Source organism: Rhincodon typus, chromosome 21 (genome assembly GCF_021869965.1).
Source record: "Rhincodon typus isolate 14 chromosome 21, sRhiTyp1.1, whole genome shotgun sequence".
Taxonomy (NCBI): domain Eukaryota; kingdom Metazoa; phylum Chordata; class Chondrichthyes; order Orectolobiformes; family Rhincodontidae; genus Rhincodon; species Rhincodon typus.
The window spans coordinates 3,787,975-3,806,058 of NC_063352.1; the positions used below are offsets into that span (position 1 = coordinate 3,787,975).

Here is an 18,084-nt window from a genome sequence, read left to right on the forward strand (position 1 = left end):
CCCTCTGAGTGAAGAAATGTTTCCTCATCTCAGTCCTAAATGGTCTACCCCGTATCCTGACATTGCCTCCCCTGCCCCCCAAACCAGAGCAAACGTCCTCCCTGCAGCCAGTCTGTAACAGCCCTATTAGAATTTTACACACACACACACAGTTCTGAGGAAGGGTCACCGGACCTGAAACGTTAACTCTTGTTTTTTCCTTCACAGATACTTCCAGACCTGCTGAGCTTTTCCAGCAACTTCTGTTTTTGTTCCAGGTTTACAGCATCCGCCTTCCTTTCGGTTTCTATTAGAATTATATACGTTTCAATCCTATCCTCTCCTACAAATGCACGTCTATTCCGTTATTATTTCTGACACCCGCCATCCTGAGGGAGCAGCCGGACACCTACCGCCCTTCAGCTCGCTAACGGTCGCCATCGTAGCGCGCGGGCTCGCGAGCCCCGCCATGCACGTGACACCCCGACACTACCCGGATGTATCGCGTCACCTGGATGCCGTTGCCCCGGTAACCGAACACCGCTCTCACCCCCCCCCCCCCCCCCGGGCCTGGCTGTGAGTAAAAGCCCCTGAAAATCGCTTTGGAACAGCGTCTGTGTATGCGATACAGCTCTCTGTGTCATTGGGAATAATAACCTGTGTAGACTCTGCTGATATTACACTGTGTGTATGTTGTGCAGAATCAAATTACACAGCAGAAAAACCCTCCGTGTAAGTTATACTCTATGCCGTACAGATGATAACAGGCCCTTCCTCTAATATACAGAATAACAGTCTGAGTATTGTAGAGAAATAAAATCATACAGCTGGAAAACCGTCTTTATAAGTTATACTGTACGGTATATAGAGTATATAAAAGGATAACAGGCCTTGTGTCTAGTATGGAGAATAATAGTCTGAGAGTTGTAGAGAAATAAAATCATAGAACAGGAAAACCCTCTTTATAAGTTATACTCTACGGTGTGCGCAGTATATTAAGGATAACAGGCCTTGCGTCTAGTGTAGGGAATAACAGTCTGATTGTTGTAAAGAATAAGATTATAGAGTAGAAAAACCCTCCATGTAAGTTATAGTCTATAACACACAGAATATAGAGACAGAATAACAGGCCTTGCGTCTAATATGCAGAATAACAGTCTGAGTGTTGCAGAGAAATAACATTATAGAGCAGGAAAACCCTCTGCGTAAGTTATACTGTATGGTATACAGAGGATAACAAGCCTTGTGACTAGAGAATAACAGTTTGTGTTGTAAAGAATAAAATTATAGAGCAGACAAACCCTCCGTGTAACTTATAGTTTATAACATATGGAGTATATAGAGAATAACAGGCATTGTGTTTAAAATACAGAATAACAGGCTGAGTGTTGTAGAGAAATAAAATTATAAAGCAGGAAAACCCTCTGTATAAGTTATAGGCTATCATACTCTATGATATATGCAGAATATAGATAATAACAGGCTCTGTGTCTAGTATAGAGAATAACAGTACAGGGTGGTAAAGAATAAAATTACAGAGCAGAAAATCCTGTATGGATAATTGTGAAAAGTTTGCCTTTCACTTGCAGAGAGTTTGTTTTGAGATTAACAGGCCATGTGTATATTATTGAGAAAAATAGCCTATGTGTATATTATTGAGAATGAAACTACATAGTAGAAATGCCTTTTGTATATTACTGAAATTATGGAGAAGATCCCTCTGCTTATTGTAGACAATAATGGCCAGTAATTTTCAGAGAGTATGTTATAGAGAATAACAGACCCTGTATATATTATAGAGAGTGAAATTTAATAGTAAAAATGCCTTTGGTAAGTTATAAAGAATATAAATATAGAGCAAAAATCCTTCAGTATAGTATAGAGAATAATAGCTTATAACTTACACAGATAATGTTATAGAGAATAACATGCCCTGTTTATATTACAGAATAAAATAGTAGAGCAGAAAATGCCTCTCTCTATTATAGAAAATAACAGCTTATAACCTACACAGAAAATGTTACATACACAGAATAACAGGAACTGTGTGTAATGTACAGAATAGCAGTCTGTGTGTATATCATTAGAGCAGAAAAAACTTCTGTATATTGTAGTGAATAGTAACTTCTTTGCACATTGTAGAGAATGGTAGCCTCTGTGTATATTGTGGTGAATTGGAGGCCCTGTGAATCCTATAGACAATATAGCAATCCCTATGCATACTCTAGACTATAACAGTCCTTTTGTGAATATTATGAAGTATGAAAGTCCCTGTGTGTATATTATAAAGAATAACAGCCCACGCTTATATAACAGATATTTACAGCCTCTTTACGCATCTTACAGAGAATAGCAGCCCCCATGTCTGGATCAAACATTCCCTTTTTCTTCTGTGAGGAAGAGGAATAGCAATGAGTCGAGTGAGGAAATGAATTCTTTCATAGCCATGGGACTCATCTGAACAGAAAGGTAATATATCAGGAGCTTGCTTGTGTCTTCTACTCTCCCTTACTGCCTCCCTATTATTCCCCCACCCTTTCTGTCCCCCCCACCCCATCTCATCCCCCCCATCCCCAGTCCATCCCTTTTCCGACCCCCCCATACCCTTTCCGTCCCGCCCCTCCCCTTTCCATCCCACCCCTCCCCTTTCCCTTCCACCTCCCTCTCCCCTACCCACCTCACCCCCACCCTCCTTCCTCTCCTCCCACCTCCCCGGATATGGGCCAAATGGAACTACATTAATTTAGGATATCTGGTCGGCATGGACGAGTTGGGCTGAAGGGTCTGTTTCTGTGCTTTACACCTCTATGACTCTAAGAGACATTGACTCTCAATTTGGCAACTCAATTTTAAAAATGTTCATCCTTATTTTCAAAACCTTCCAAGCCCTCACCAGCCCCATATCTCTATAATCCCACCCAGTCATGCAACTCTCACCAGCCCCATATCTCTATAATCCCACCCAGTCATGCAACTCTCTGTGATACATGCTCTCCACTAATTCTGGCCTCTTGAGCACTTCTGATTTTAATTTCTCCATTGTTGGCCATGCCTTCAGCTGCTAAGTCCTAAGATTTATAATTCTCTTCCTAAATCCTTCCACCTGTCTTTCCTCCTTTCAGTCACCTCGCAAAACCTACCTACTTGACAAAGCTATTGATTCGCTGCTTTATGGGCATACAAACAAATGAATTACGACATTAATTCCTTTGACACTGGTCTGCCATTTGATAAGTTGCATCATCTATTTGTGGCTTCAATTCTACTTTCACTCAAATCCTATATATTATCTGCATGATATCTATGTAATGTCTTATATGGCTTGGTGTCAAATTTTGATTTATAACACTCCCCTGAAGTTCTTTGGCACACTTTATTATATTAAAGGCACTAAATGAATTCATGCTGTTATTGTGTGATGCAAACAGTGAAGATTACCTTTAGTTCAATCCCTCACTTAATTGCTCAGTGACAATTTATAACATTGCATTCTGAAGCAGAAGTAAGTCAAGAACATTTATAAAGAGCCTGAAGGAATTTGTTTAAAGCTGTTCTTTGAGGTTCATATTCAAATATTAGCCCTATTTAAGAGAAATGTATCAACAGCATTCTCAGCATATGAGTAGAAATCTTCAACACAGAACTCTAGACCTGTGAATGACTGAGTCTGTTGAGAACTTCAGGTAAATATATTCATTCTAATTTCTTCTAAAAACAAATGTTAAAAATTGCGTTAAGCAGATATGCCTGCTCTGTGCTTTCTTTGATGTTTTTGGACTCTGTAACTATCAACCTCTGAATTATACGTAAGAAGTTATTCAATACTATAGGTCATTTAATTGTATTATTTCAGAAAAACAGTTACTGTGGGTATGTGTAATTTTATCTTAATAAATTACATTAAAGAATAACATGGGAGCTAGAAATACCTTCAAAAATACAAAAGGGATAGAACCCGTTCTTGTAGTACTAGCATACACCACTGAGTGTCATCAATAATGTGTCAATACCAAGATCTCAAATTAAAGCTGGATACTTAGAAATGAAAGAAGAAAAGTGCATCAAGTTATACAATTACCATGTGCTTCCTGAAAAAAAAAACACTGAAAGTTACTTTTTGAAACAATTTGCCTGACTGCCTTCTTGGCCAGGAAATAGTGCATGACGTGGAGGTCTGAAGGAGAAGCAAGTATTATTTACAAGGTAAATAGAAATAAATAAGTTAACTTTTGGGTTAACTTTTGCTAAGGTAAAACTTGTAACAGAATCTGCATTTATATATAAAAACAAGGCCCTGAAAATTAATTGCATAACACAAAATTTAACTCATTTCATGGCACCCTTCATTTCCATGTTTATCCTGTGGCATTTATTGTAAGCTCAGAAATATCCATGCATGGCACAATATGAGAAAAAGAAACAGTTCCTCCCAGAAATGAGGGTGAATATAATGCCTAACAGAAGATATTTCTTAATACATGTGAAAGATCTCAATAGTTTTTATTTCAGTTCGGCGTATTAGTAGCTACATTACTCAAAGAAACATGAAATGTTTCACAACAGCTGCACACCCATATAGGTGATTTTCTGAGATGAAATTGCTGAGGTATGATAGCTCAGTGGTTAGCACTGCTGCTTCACAGCGTCAGGAATCTGGGTTCGATTCCACCCTTGGGCGATTGCCTGTGTGGAGTTTGCACATTCTCCCCATGTCTACTTGGGTTTCCTCTGGGTGCTCCAATTTCCTGCCACAGTCCAAAGATGTGCAGGCTAGGTGGATTGGCCATGGGAAATTGCCCATTGTGTTCAGGGATGTGTAGATTAGGTGGGTTTCAGGGGGATGCGTCTGGGTGGGATGTCTGAGGGTTGGTGTGGACTTGTTGGGCCGAAGGGCCTGTTTCCACACTGTAGGGATTCTATGAACTTCATAGTTTTAGGATAAGGGGCGGCAGATTTAAAACAGAAATGAGAAAGAATTACTTCTCTCAAAGGGTCGTGAATCAATTGAAGTCACGACCCCAGAGTGTGGTGGACGCCATGACATTGAATAAATTTGAGGAGGAGACAGACAGATTTTTAACTAGTAATGAGTTAAAGTTTATGGAGAGAGGGCAGGAAAGGAGAGTCGAGGTCAAGATAAGATTAGCCTTGATGGTATCAAATGACAAGCAGGTCCGTGGACCTGAATTGCTTACTCCTGTTCCTAGTTCCTTATGTTTTTTGTTGAAGGTTTAAAACTAGGAATACTCAAGAGCAATGTTCCATGAAAGTTCAGTGACTTAGATGGAACATTGCTGTGGGGAAGGTCTGTGCACAATGAGCAGCGTTCTGACAAATGCTGCCATGCATTGGACCTCTGAGTCTGTACAGCAGAAAAATAATTAGAGGAAATGTTGCTCAAGAGATCAGAATTTAAAGATAGTTGGGTATCTCTGTAGATTGAGCGGATGAAGCTGATAACAGAGATATGCAGGAGCGACGCCATGGAGGGATTTGGAAACAAGGATGAGAATTTTAAAATCAAAGCATTGCTGGGCACATATGTGCTTGATAAACAAGACCTGCTGCAAGTTGGGAAATGAGCAACAGAGCTTTGGACGACTAATGAAGGGTAGAATATAGATGGCCTGTCAAGGGTGCGTTGAAACAGTCGAGTCTAAAAGTAACAAAGGCTTTCACAACAGGTGAGCTGAATGAGGAGCAATTTTACAGAATAAAAAAAAATTAGTTTTGATGATAGTGTATTATGTGGTCAGAAACTCAGATTGCCCTGGTCGACCAATTGTCTCCGCCTGCTCCTGCCCCACCGAAATTATCTCCACCTATCTCGACTCCATTTTCTCCCCCTTGGTCCAGGAACTCCCTACCTACGTCCATGACACCACCCACGCCCTCCACCTCCTCCAGAACTTCCAATTCCCCAGTCCCCAACACCTCATCTTTACCATGGACGTCCAGTCCCTATACACCTGCATTCCCCATACAGATGGCCTAAAGGCCCTCCGCTTCTTCCTGTCCCGCAGGCCTGACCTGTCCCCCTCCACTGACAACCTCATCAGCTTAGCCGAACTCGTCCTCACCCTCAACAACTTCTCTTTCAATTCCTCCCACTTCCTACAGACAAAAAGGGTGCCATGGGTACCCGCATGGGCCCAAGCTATGCCTGCCTCTTTGTAGGTTACGTGGAACAATCCCTCTTCCGTACCTACACTGGTCCTAAACCCCACCTCTTCCTCCGTTACATTGATGACTGTATCGGTGCTGCCTCGTGCTCCCACGAGGAGCTCGAACAGTTCATCCACTTCACCAACACCTTCCACCCCAACCTTAAGTTCACCTGGACCATCTCCAATACCTCTCTCTCCTTCCTGGACCTCTCTGTCTCCATCTCTGGCAACCACCTAGAAACTGATATCCATTTCAAGCCCACCGACTCCCACAGCTACCTAGAATACACCTCCTCCCACCCACCTTCCTGCAAAAATGCCATCCCCTATTCCCAATTCCTTCGCCTCCGCCGCATCTGCTCCCAGGATGAGGCATTCCACTCCCGTACATCTCAGATGTCCTCGTTTTTCCAGGACCACAACTTCCCCCCTCTCAGTGGTCGAGAACGCCCTTGACCATGTCTCCTGCATTTCTCGCAACTCATCCCTCACACCCGCTCCGTGCAATAACAACCAAAACAGAATCCCCCTCATCCTCATGTACCACCCCACCAACCTCCAGATCCAACGCATCATCCTCCGACACTTCCGCCATCTGCAATCCGACCCCATCACCAAAGACATTTTTCCCTCCCCACCCTTATCTGCTTTCTGGAGGGACCACTCTCTCCATGATTCCCTTATTCCCTCCACACTCCCCTCCAGCCCCACCACACCCGGCACTTTTCCCTGCAACCGCAGGAAGTGCTACACCTGCCCCTACACCTCCTCCCTCACCCCCATCCCAGACCCCAAGAAGACTTTCCACATCAAGCAGATGTTCACCTGCACATCTGCTAATGTGGTATACTGTATCCGCTGTTCCCATTGTGCCTCCTCTACATCGGGGAAACCAAGCGGAGGCTTTGCACTAAACAACTGCACCTCCCAGTCGCAAACCATTTCAACTCCCCCTCCCATTCCTCAGACGACATGTCCATCCTGGGCCTCCTGCAGTGCCACAACGATGCCAGCCGAAGGTTGCAGGAACAGCAACTCATATTCCGCTTGGGAACCCTGCAGCCTAATGGTATCAATGTGGACTTCACAAGCTTCAAAATCTCCCCTCCCCCTACCGCATCCCAAAACCAGCCCAGCTTGTCCCCGCCTCCCTAACCTGTTTTTCCTCTCACCTATCCCTGCCTCCCACCTCAAGCCCTACCCCCATCTCCTACCTACTAACCTCATCCCGCCCCCTTGACCTGTCCGTCCTCCCTGGACTAACCTATCTCCTCCCTACCTCCCCACCTACACTCACCTTTACTGGCTCCATCCCCGCCTCTTTGATCTGTCTGTCTCCTCTCCACCTATCTTCTCCTCTATCCATCTTCTATCCGCCTCCCCCTCTCTCCCTATTTATTTCAGTACCCCCTTCCCCTCCCCGATTTCTGAAGAAGGGTCTAGGCCCGAAAAGTCAGCCTTCCTGCTCCTCTGATGCTGCTTGGCCTGCTGTGTTCATCCAGCTCTACACCTTGTTATCTCACTGTCATACATGATGCCTGTGTTGTGAACAGGGATTGTTGTATCATGGAAGAACATCATATCCTCTCTATAATTGGGTTACCTGAGGCAGAGAAAACATTCGGAAAAATTCTTATGATAATTAACTAATTTGTTATAAACAGAATTTCCTGGATAACCTCAGCAGATCGGGCATCTGTGGAGAGGACAGCATCTATTGAAGTCGTCGCTGGAGTTGAAACATTCACTCTGATTTCTTTCCACAGATGCTGAGTTTTTCCAGAACTTTCTGTTTTTGTTTCAAGTTACTAGTATCTGCAGATATTTGTTTCACTAACTAATTTGTTATACTGTTTGAAATGCTAAAGTCTTCTGTAAATTTTTCGATCCTGCCATTCATTGGTAACCTTCCTGTTCAAGTAGTCTTTTAAAGTACCTTACCTTGATTGTCTACAACTGTCATTCTCCAGAAAACCGATGGTCTAAGCGATCTATTGTTATTCAGATTAATGTTCCTTTTGGCCTATTAATTAGGCTGATTTGTATCACTGCATCAGTGTGTTGATGTAATAAGATGAATGTAATAAGATGGTGTAATAAGCAGACTTACATGCCAAGCTGGTATGTTTGGTTGCAGACATTTCATCACCCTGCTAGGTAACATTGTCAGTGTACCTCCGGTGAAGTGTTGGTGTTCTGTTCCACTTGTCACTTATATGTCTCGGTTTGCTGGGGTGGTTGGTATTACTTCCAGTTCTGTTTTTCAGTGGTTTGTATATTGGGTACAGTTCAATATGTTTGTTAGCGGAGTTCCAGTTGGAATGCCAGGCCTCCAGGAATTCCCTGGCATGTCTCTGTTGGCTTGTGCTATTATAAATATGTTGTCCCAGTCGAATTAGTGTCCTTCTTTGTCCATGTGTATTGAGACCAGTGAGAATTTGTCGTGTCTCTTGGTGTGGATGAGTCTGCAACCTCATCCACAACCTAAGCGACAAATTTTCTCAAAAACTTGAGATGAAGTAGCATCCATACATTTATAATCTACCTTTTCTTACTTCTGTCTTTTTGAATATGACCATCACAAATGTCGGCTGTTCAGTTGCTTACATTGCTACTTTTAAGTTAGATTGTTATGATTTTAAAACTCATTGAGAGACTTGAGCCCTTAAATAAGGATGACACTTCAGTGCAGCACCAATGGACATCCCTTTTGTTTTACATGGAACAGTGGTTCTACCTGTCCTCACAATGTTGCAATTCAGGATCCATTAGCATGATTTCTCAAAGAAGACCAAGGCAGTTCTCCTGAACCAATACTTAACTTTTCAGGCAACATCTCTATCACAAACTGTTTTGTTCTTTTCTGATTGCCATGTGCAAATCGGCTGCCGCATTTTCCTACATTACAATAGTGAACACACTTTGTAAATGTCTGTAAAATACTTTGGAAAATCCTGAGGCCATTGAACAATATATTTTGAGATACTTCATGCTATGGAGCAACATGTCAATGAGAAATAGGAAGACTACTGGCTAGATCCTGAAGTCACACCAGAAGTAGCACTTTGGATGAAAAAAAGAAAAGATTAGTTTTTATCTCATACATTTCACAACCTCGGGATACAATACAATAGCAGTTTATTGTTATGTGTACTTTCACAAAAAAAAAGTGAAATGTTTTAAGTCGCCATACCACAGTGACTGAATTAATGACACGAGTCATAGATAAGAAGAAAAAAGTAAAAATTAAGACAAAGTTCATCTCAGATCAATTTCAGTTTGGCAAAAGCTAATTAAAATGATGAACGCTGGAATACCCGAAGCTGCCGCCGAAGAAGACTTCCACATCAGGATGAGACCTCCACATAAGGACAAGACGGTCAAACCTGGAGACGGACATGCCAAGCCGAGAGCGCCCCTCTGGGACAAGGCGACTGCTGCACTGGGACGAGACCACTGGCTAGCCTGCTGGAATACCTAGAACGAGACCTCCACGCGGGATGAGACCTCCAAGCCGTGCCGAGACTGCCACGCTGGAATACTCAGAAGCCACTAGTGAAGACCCCCATGCCGGGACAAGACCTACATGCTGGGACAAGATTGCCAAACCTGGAGACTGCCACGCCAAGTCAAGACTGTCCCTCTGGAATGAGGCCGTCACACTGGGTGGTTGCTGGGCTGATACTGCCATGCTGGGTTTTGCAAGTATAGGCTAGTTGGGTCTAGTTAGTACCATGCTTTTGCAAGCAGCAGAGGGGTATGCTGTTTGAAATGATCAGCCAGTCTTTAGGACATACAACTTTTTAATAAATCTTGGCAGTTAACTGTTAATAATCATTAATTGTTGCATTCTCCATGGCATTGCCTCTGCCAATCAAATCATAGAATCGCAACAGTGTGGAAGCAGGCCATTTGGTCCATTGAGTCCACACCAACCCTCCAAAGAGCATCCAACCCTAGCCCTCTAATCCTGCATTTCCCATGACTAATCCACCTAACCTGTGCATCTCTGGACACTATGGCAATTTGGCATGGCCAATCCACCTAATTGCTAATCAATCAACACTTCTTCTCGGACTGCATAAATGTTGTTTTTCCCCTTGAATTGTTATTCTTCTGAACTGTCCTGATGAGAGCACCTTGAAAAGTTTGCGAATATAACCTAAGTTGAAACTTTAGTCTGGTGCTGAATAAATATGGCACTGTAAGATACATTGTGTTTTAAATGAATGATTAACGTGTAATCATATGTCATCAAATGCAGATATTCCTCTTTAACAATCAAACTATTTTGCCTCCTTTTGGGAAAATGAGGATTTTAAACATTTGAGATTTTCATGTTTACTGATGACTAAGGACTGGTGCTAAGAATTAAGTAAATGTGTAATTGGTGGAAGTCCATTTATGATCAGTTTCTTAGAGATAAAAGGGGGATTATTCACACTAATGTCAGTTCTTTCTTTTTCAATCTGATGAAAAAGCAATTCAAATTTAAATGTCTTAATCTACCACAAATATAAAATCATACTGAGACAAAGCATAGTCAAAAAATGCTAAATTTTCAAAATATCCTAAGAACCACCTCCTTGAAACTGCAACAGTCAAGATGACCATTTGTCTTTGAAAATTCTATGCTCATGTATTTTCCACATTTGTAAGTGTTACCAAGCTCAATTATGAAGCTGATAAACCTACCTCAAGGATGCAAAAGTACAATGTTATCTGGTCAGCAAGATAGGAAAGAATAAATTGTCTTTGTGTCAATGTATTCATTACTTTCTTTGTATTCTTTATGAAGCATTTTGCATTATGGTACATTATTGTAATCTAACTTTTCCCAGTGTGGCAGATCTCTAGATGGTGTCAGCCTTTACTAAATGGTAACACCCCCATTCTTGAGTCAGAATGTTGTGTCTTCAAGTTGCATTCCAGAAACTTGTGCATATAAGCCAAGCTGAAACTTTAGTATAATGCTGAATGAATGTGGCACTGTAAGACACACTGTCTTTTGAATGAAATGTTAAAGTGCAATCATATCTGTCATCTCATGCAGATGTAAAGGATAAAATGATACTGTAAGTACTTGAAAATAAAAAAAGCAGATGATTAAAAAACTAAGAGAGTGGAAATTGATTATGAATGTAAATTGGCAAGCAATATAAAAATAAACAAGGAGGCTTCTATGGGTATATAAAAAGAGAGTAGCTAAAGTGTGGGGATGCAACTGGGGAGTTAATAATGTGCAACAAGAAAATAGTAGATAATTTAATGCAATATTTTGCGTTGGTCTTCACAGTGGAGGATACTATAAATATTCCAAAGACAACAGAAAAGTAAGGTGCTATTGGGAGCAAAGATCTTGGGATAGTCTCTATCATGAGGAAAAGTATTTAGCAGTCTAATGGGACTAAAGGCAGACATGTTATCAGGACCTGATTTTTTTTTTATTCATTCATGGGATGAGGGTATCGCTGACTAGAGTCAACCACATTGCTGTGGGCCTGGAGTCACATGTATAGATAATAAAATCCCTACAGTGTGGAAGCAGGCCATTCGGCCCATTGAGTCCATACCAACCCTCTGAAGAGCATCCCACCCAGACCCCCACCCTAACCCATCCCTGCATTTCCTACCCTAGACACTATGGGCAATTTAGCATAGCCAATCCACCTAACCTGCACATCTTTGGACTGTGGGAGGAAACTGGAGCACCTGGAGGGAACTCGCACAGACATGGGGAGAATGTGCAAACTCCATACTGACAGTCACCCAAGGCTGGGATTGAACCCAGGCCCCTGGCACTGTGAAGCAGCAGTGCTAACCACTGAGCCACCATGGCGCCCTTTTTTTTAAAATTGAATTCAAATTTCACCACCTGCCAAGGCAGGATACGGACCCAGGTCCCCAGAACATTCCCTGGATCTCTGGATTAATAGACCAGTAATAATACCACTAGGCCATCACCTCCCCATGGCCTGCATTCAAGGGTTTTTTGGTTGAAATATTCTAGAAGTCATTGAATTTGAGGACGATCCAAGTGATCTGGGGAAAAAAAAGCCAATGTGATATCTTTACCAGGAAGGGTGGGAGACAGAAAGCAGGAAAATAGAGACTAATTAGCCTAATTGCTGATGTGAGGAAAATTAAGGAAAAAACTAGTAGGCCATTTAGAAAAACTTGTCACAATCAAACAGAGTCAAAACAATTTTATGAAAGAGAGATTATGTTTGACTAATTTTCTAGAGATTTTTGGATATACAAGAAGTAGAATTAATAAAGAGAAACCAGTGGAGTTGTATATTTGAATTTTCCGTGTGCATTCTAAAATTAGGTGAGAGTAACAGCCCTTGGCATCAAGGCCACATTTGAGTGAGTGTAGCATCAAGGAGCCCTCGCAAAACTGGAATCAATGGGTATCAGGGGAAAACTCCCGGCTGGTTGGAGTCATATCTGGCATATTGGAAGATGTTTGCAGTTGTTGGAGGTCAGCTCAGCTCCAGGACATCTCTGCAGCAGTTCCTCAGGATAGTGTCCTAGGCCCAACCATCTTCAGCTGCTTCATCAGTGACCTTCCCTTCATCATAAGGCCAGAATTGGGATGTTTGCCAATGATTGCACAATGTTCAGCAACATTCACCATTCCTTAGATACTGAAGTAGTTGATGTCGAAATGCAACAAGATCTGGACAACATCCAGGCTTGGGCTGAGAAATATTAAGTAACAGTTGCACCACACAAATAGCAGGCAATGACCATCTCCAATAAGAGACAATCTAACTACCACCACTTAACATTCAATGGTGTTATTATCACTGAAGTTCCACTATCAACATCCTAAGAGTTACCATTGACCGGAAACTCAACTGGACTCACCACATGAACACAGTGGGTATAACAGCAGGTCAGTGGCTAGGAATACTGAGGTGAGTAACTCACCTCCTGACTCCCCAGAGAGTGCCCACCATCTACAAGGCACGAGTCAGGAGTGTGATGGAATACTCCCCATTTGTCTGGATGAGTACATTTCCAATAACATTCAAGAAGGTTGACACCATCTAGGACAAAGCTGCCGGCTTGATTGGCACCACATCTACAAGCATTCACTCCCTCCGCCGCCGACGCTCAGTAGCAGCAAGATACACTGCAGAAATTTACCAAAGATCCTTATACAGCAGCTTCCAAACCCACAACCACTTCCACCTAGAAACACAAGGGCAGAAGATATATGGGAACACCACCACGTGCAAGTTCCGCTCCAAGTCACTCACCATCCTGACTTGGAATTTTTTTTAAATTCATTCACAAGGTGTGGACTTCAATGGCCAGTTCAACATTTTTACCCATCTGTAACTCCCCACAGGGCAGTTCAGTGTTAACGACATTGCTGTGGGTCTGGAGTCACATGTAGGCCAGACGAGGTTAGAACGGCAGTTTCCTTCTCTAAGGGACATTAATGAACCCAGTGGGTTTATTATTTATAGCCGTTCCTTCAGTGTTGCTGGATCAAAATCTGGGAATTCCCTCACTAACAGCATTGTGGGTCAACCCACAGCAGGTGGAATGCAGTGGTTCAAGAAGGCAGCTCACCACTACCTTCTCAAGGGCAACTGGGGATGAGCAATAAATGCTGCACCCAATCAATGATACCCATGCCCCATGAGTGAATAAACTTTAAAAAAATGATTAGGTGCCACATGAAAGGTTATTTCACAAGATGGGAGCTCACTGATTGGGGATAATGTGTTTGCGTGGATTGAGGATTGGTTACCGCACAGAAGACAGAGATTAATAGGTCTTTTTCAGGCTAGAGAGATGTTGCTAGTGGAGTTCCAATGAAGATCAGTTCTAGTGCCTTATTTATTCACTATTTCTATGAATGACTTGGGAGAGGGGCTGGTGTGTAATGTATCCAAATATTTTCATGACACAAAATTGGTGAGAGAGTATTTTGTGATGAGGATGTAAGGAATCTGCAAGGGGATATAAATAGGTTGAATGAGCAAAAAGTTGGCAAATGGAGTTTATGTAGGATAGTATGAGGTCACTTTGTTAGAAAGAAATTAAGGGAGGCTCCAAATAAGTGCAGCACTGAGAGATGTGAGTATTCTTGTGCATGCAACATACAGAACAAGTATGCAGATTAAAAGGCAAGTAGTTAAAAAGGCAAATAGAATTTTAGTTCATAATTGCTATGGAATTGGAGTTTAAAAGTAGGGAAGCCCCGCTACAACTGTACAGGGTGTTGTGAGCCTGCACCTGGAGTACTGTGTATGGTTTTAGTCCCCATTTTCAAGAAAAGATATATTGGCAGTGAAGGCAGTTCAAAAGAGATTCTCTAGGCTGATTGCTGAGAAGAAGTAGTTGACATCAATGGCTAGACAGGTAAGGAGTTTATTAATTAGTTTAAAGGAATAGTTCTTGAACTCGGGAACATAGTTACAGAACAAGAGGATACCCATTTAAAACTGAGATGTGAAGGAATTTCTTCTTTCAGAGGGCAGTGAATGACAGTTATGGAGAATAGATCATGGAAAGTACTTAGGAGGTAGAGAGTTTTTTTTAAAATATTGGGGAGTTGAGAGCTAGGAGGAACTGGCACAAAAGACTAGTTGAGGCCTGGGACAGATGTTATTGACTGAGGGGCCATATGGCTACTCTTGTACCTATTTCATGTTTTCTTAAGAATTGATGAGATATGGGTCCAGAGTTGGTAAATACAATTAGACTGATATAGATTATTGGACAAGACTGACTGTTTCCATATTACAATGTTTAAGTATTGATATATAAACAATCACCGCTTTGCTTCTCGACTGAGAGGACTAAATGTTTTCTAAACATTTTAGAAATTATTTTTACTTAAATTCTTTCTGATTTCTGGATTTTGCTGTCCAAACTGAACCCTGAATGGACAGAAACTTTTGTTCGCCTGAGGCTTGAAACATTGCTCAGGTGCCTTTCCCACACAACTTGGTCTGTCTCTCTGTCATTCTCTCCAGACTGTTACACTCTGAATTAAAGGATTCTCGACACAGTCTTCTGTAGAATTTACAATTCCTGGAGAAAGGTCATGAGATTTGAAATGGTAACTCTGCTTTCTCTCCACAGATACTGCCAGACTTGCTGAGTTTTTCCAGCAATCTCTGTTTTTGTATCTGCATTTCCTGGCTCTTGTCTTGTGGCTGAACATGCTGCCTTGCAGATAACAAGGTGCAGAGCTGGATGAACACAGCAGGCCAAGCAGCGTCAGAGGAGCAGGAAGGCTGACGTTTCGGGCCTAGACCCTTCATCAGAAATGGGGGAGGGGAAGGGGGTTCTGAAATAAATAGGGAGACGGGGGAGGCGGATAGAAGATGGATAGAGGAGAAGATAGGTGGAGAGGAAACAGACAGGTCAAAGAGGTGGGGATGGAGCCACTAAAGGTGAGTGTAGGTGGGGAGGTAGGGAGGAGATAGGTCAGTCCAGGGAGGATGGACAGGTCAAGGGGGCGGGATGAGGTTAATAGGTAGGAAATGGGGGTGTGGTTTGAGGTGGGAGGAGGGGATAGGTGGGAGGAAAAACAGGTTAGGGAGGCGGGGACGAGCTGGGCTGGTTTTGGGATGCGGTAGGGGGAGGGGAGATTTTGAAGCTTGTGAAATCCACATTGATACCATTGGGCTGCAGGGTTCCCAAGCGGAATATGAGTTGCTGTTCCTGCAACCTTCGGGTGGCATCGTTGTGGCACTGCAGGAGGCCCAGGATGGACATGTCGTCTGAGGAATGGGAGGGGGAGTTGAAATGGTTTGCGACTGGGAGGTGCAGTTGTTTATTGCGAACCGAGCATAGGTGTTCTGCAAAGCGGTCCCCAAGCCTCCGCTTGGTTTCCCCGATGTAGAGGAGGCCACAGCGGATGCAGTATACCACATTAGCAGATGTGCAGGTGAACATCTGCTTGATGTGGAAAGTATTCTTGGGGCCTCGGATGGGGGTGAGGGAGGAGGTGTGGGGGCAGGTGTAGCACTTCCTGCAGTTGCAGGGAAAAGTGCCGGGTGTGGTGGAGCTGGAGGGGAGTGTGGAGTGGACAAGGGAGTCATGGAGAGAGTGGTCCCTCTGGAAAGCAGATAAGGGTGGGGAGGGAAAAATGTCTTTGGTGGTGGGGTCAGATTGCAGATGGCGAAAGTGTCGGAGGATGATGCGTTGTGGATCCGGAGGTTGGTGGGGTGGTACATGAGGATGAGGGGGATTCTTTTTTGGTTGTTATTGCAGATTCAGGTGTCGCCAGTGGAGGGCATGCAACATGGGTGCCCCCTGGCTCATTCGCAATCTGGAGTAGAGCGCGTTTCACCCAAATGTTCCATGTCAAATTTGTGGATTTCCAGGCTATTTGTAACTTTTGGGTGAGTCCATTTATCGCATCAGCAAGAACATACAATCCTTATTCTGTTAGCATCTGGCTTCACTTCAGTCCCATGCTCCTGAATTTGGTGCAGACGGAAGTGGGCTAGAGAGAGGATCTCCTCCTTAATCTGCTTGCAACTGGCCAAAGTGACCATCCAGGTTGGACTCAGCTGCTGGGAGTGATCACTAGATGCCTAGCTCTCTTTGGTAGCTGGGTCAGTGTAAGATGACCAACCCAGCAGGTAGGAGTATACAGTGTACACTGGTATGTTTGACATATGGCCCGGACTGGTCTATATGAAATAGGAACAGGAGTAGGCCATTTTGTCCCTTGAGCCTGCTCTGCCATTCAATAGGATCATGGATGATTGGACATTCTTCATGTCCACTTTCCTGTAACCCTTGATTCCCTGATGGATCAAGAATCTATCTATTGCAGCCTTAAATATGTATAAGGACTTTGCTGTCACAGCTGTCTGTGGCAAGAGTTCCAAAAACTCTCAACCCTGAGAGAAGAAATTCCTCCTCATCTCTGGTCAATGAAGAAAAATTGTGTTTATTTGTCTATCAGATTTGTTATACAATAAATTCTCCTTTTTCTGTAGGGGAGCACTCTTACAGATTTTTTTTTCATAAACATTGGAGAAAACTATAACGTTTTTCCTTTCAGGGGCATGGACTTTGCTTAGTTCCTCGTGGAATCTTACGAAAGATATATGCGTATTGGTGGGGAGTCAATGCAGTTTTGGAATTGCAGGTGTCTATGGCAAAAGCATCACAGAACAAATCACAAGCATTCAAAAAGCCAGAGGCAAATAATTGCCCTAAACGATGGTACATTTTATTGGGCAAATTGACGTTCCCCTTGCAGACTGCATCAGGCGCTGAGAACGTAGGTTGTACACACGCAATGTTTTGCAGATTGGGACGTACATTAATTGTGCTTGTCTCTGTTGGGTTTGGGAAGGATAATGCTTACAGATGAACCCGGTGATATATTCTTGCAAGCAACTGGGTTGAAAGTTTCTCTTTTGTGCTTTTTATTTTGGAAAGAGCGAGGGCGTTAACCCTGCATGTGCCGGAGTGGTGGGAGGAGGAAGCTGAGCCCTGGGGACTGGACGCAGGAGCCAATGAGCGGCAGCACTGGAGTGCCATCCCTTTAACAGCAGGAAGAAGCAGGCAGAGGAGCCGGCAGCATGGAGGCTTTTTGCAGCATAGGAGGCTCCGACGTCTTTTGGGTGAGTGGGGCTCGTGTTTAACGAGGCCGGGGGAGTGGGAGGGACTGCTTCCTGTGCCGGCTGCTCCTGGCCTAGCTTTCCTCCCCCTCGTTAATTTCTGTACCCCTCCTCTGTCCACTGTTTCCCCAACCTGTGCACGGAAGCACTATACCACAAAGAGGTGGCCGGCTCCCATACCGTTTCAGACTGGGTGTATTTTTAGAGAGTGACTCAGGTCAAACGCATGTCTTAGTTAAGTGAGATAACAAGGTGTAGAGCTGGATGAACACAGCAGACCAAGCAGCATTAGAGGAGCAGGAAGGCTGACGTTTCGGGCCTAGACC

General features: G+C 43.3%; 1 long non-coding RNA gene across 1 annotated transcript; it reads left to right on the forward strand.

Annotated features, from left to right (window-relative positions):
- The first annotated feature begins 534 nt into the window (after window positions 1-534).
- LOC125485704 lies at window positions 535-17,756 on the forward strand. Its single transcript, XR_007264408.1, has 3 exons — window positions 535-711; window positions 2,326-2,448; window positions 17,577-17,756. It is a non-coding gene; the product is annotated as an uncharacterized LOC125485704 (long non-coding RNA).
- Window positions 17,757-18,084: the final 328 nt, after the last annotated feature.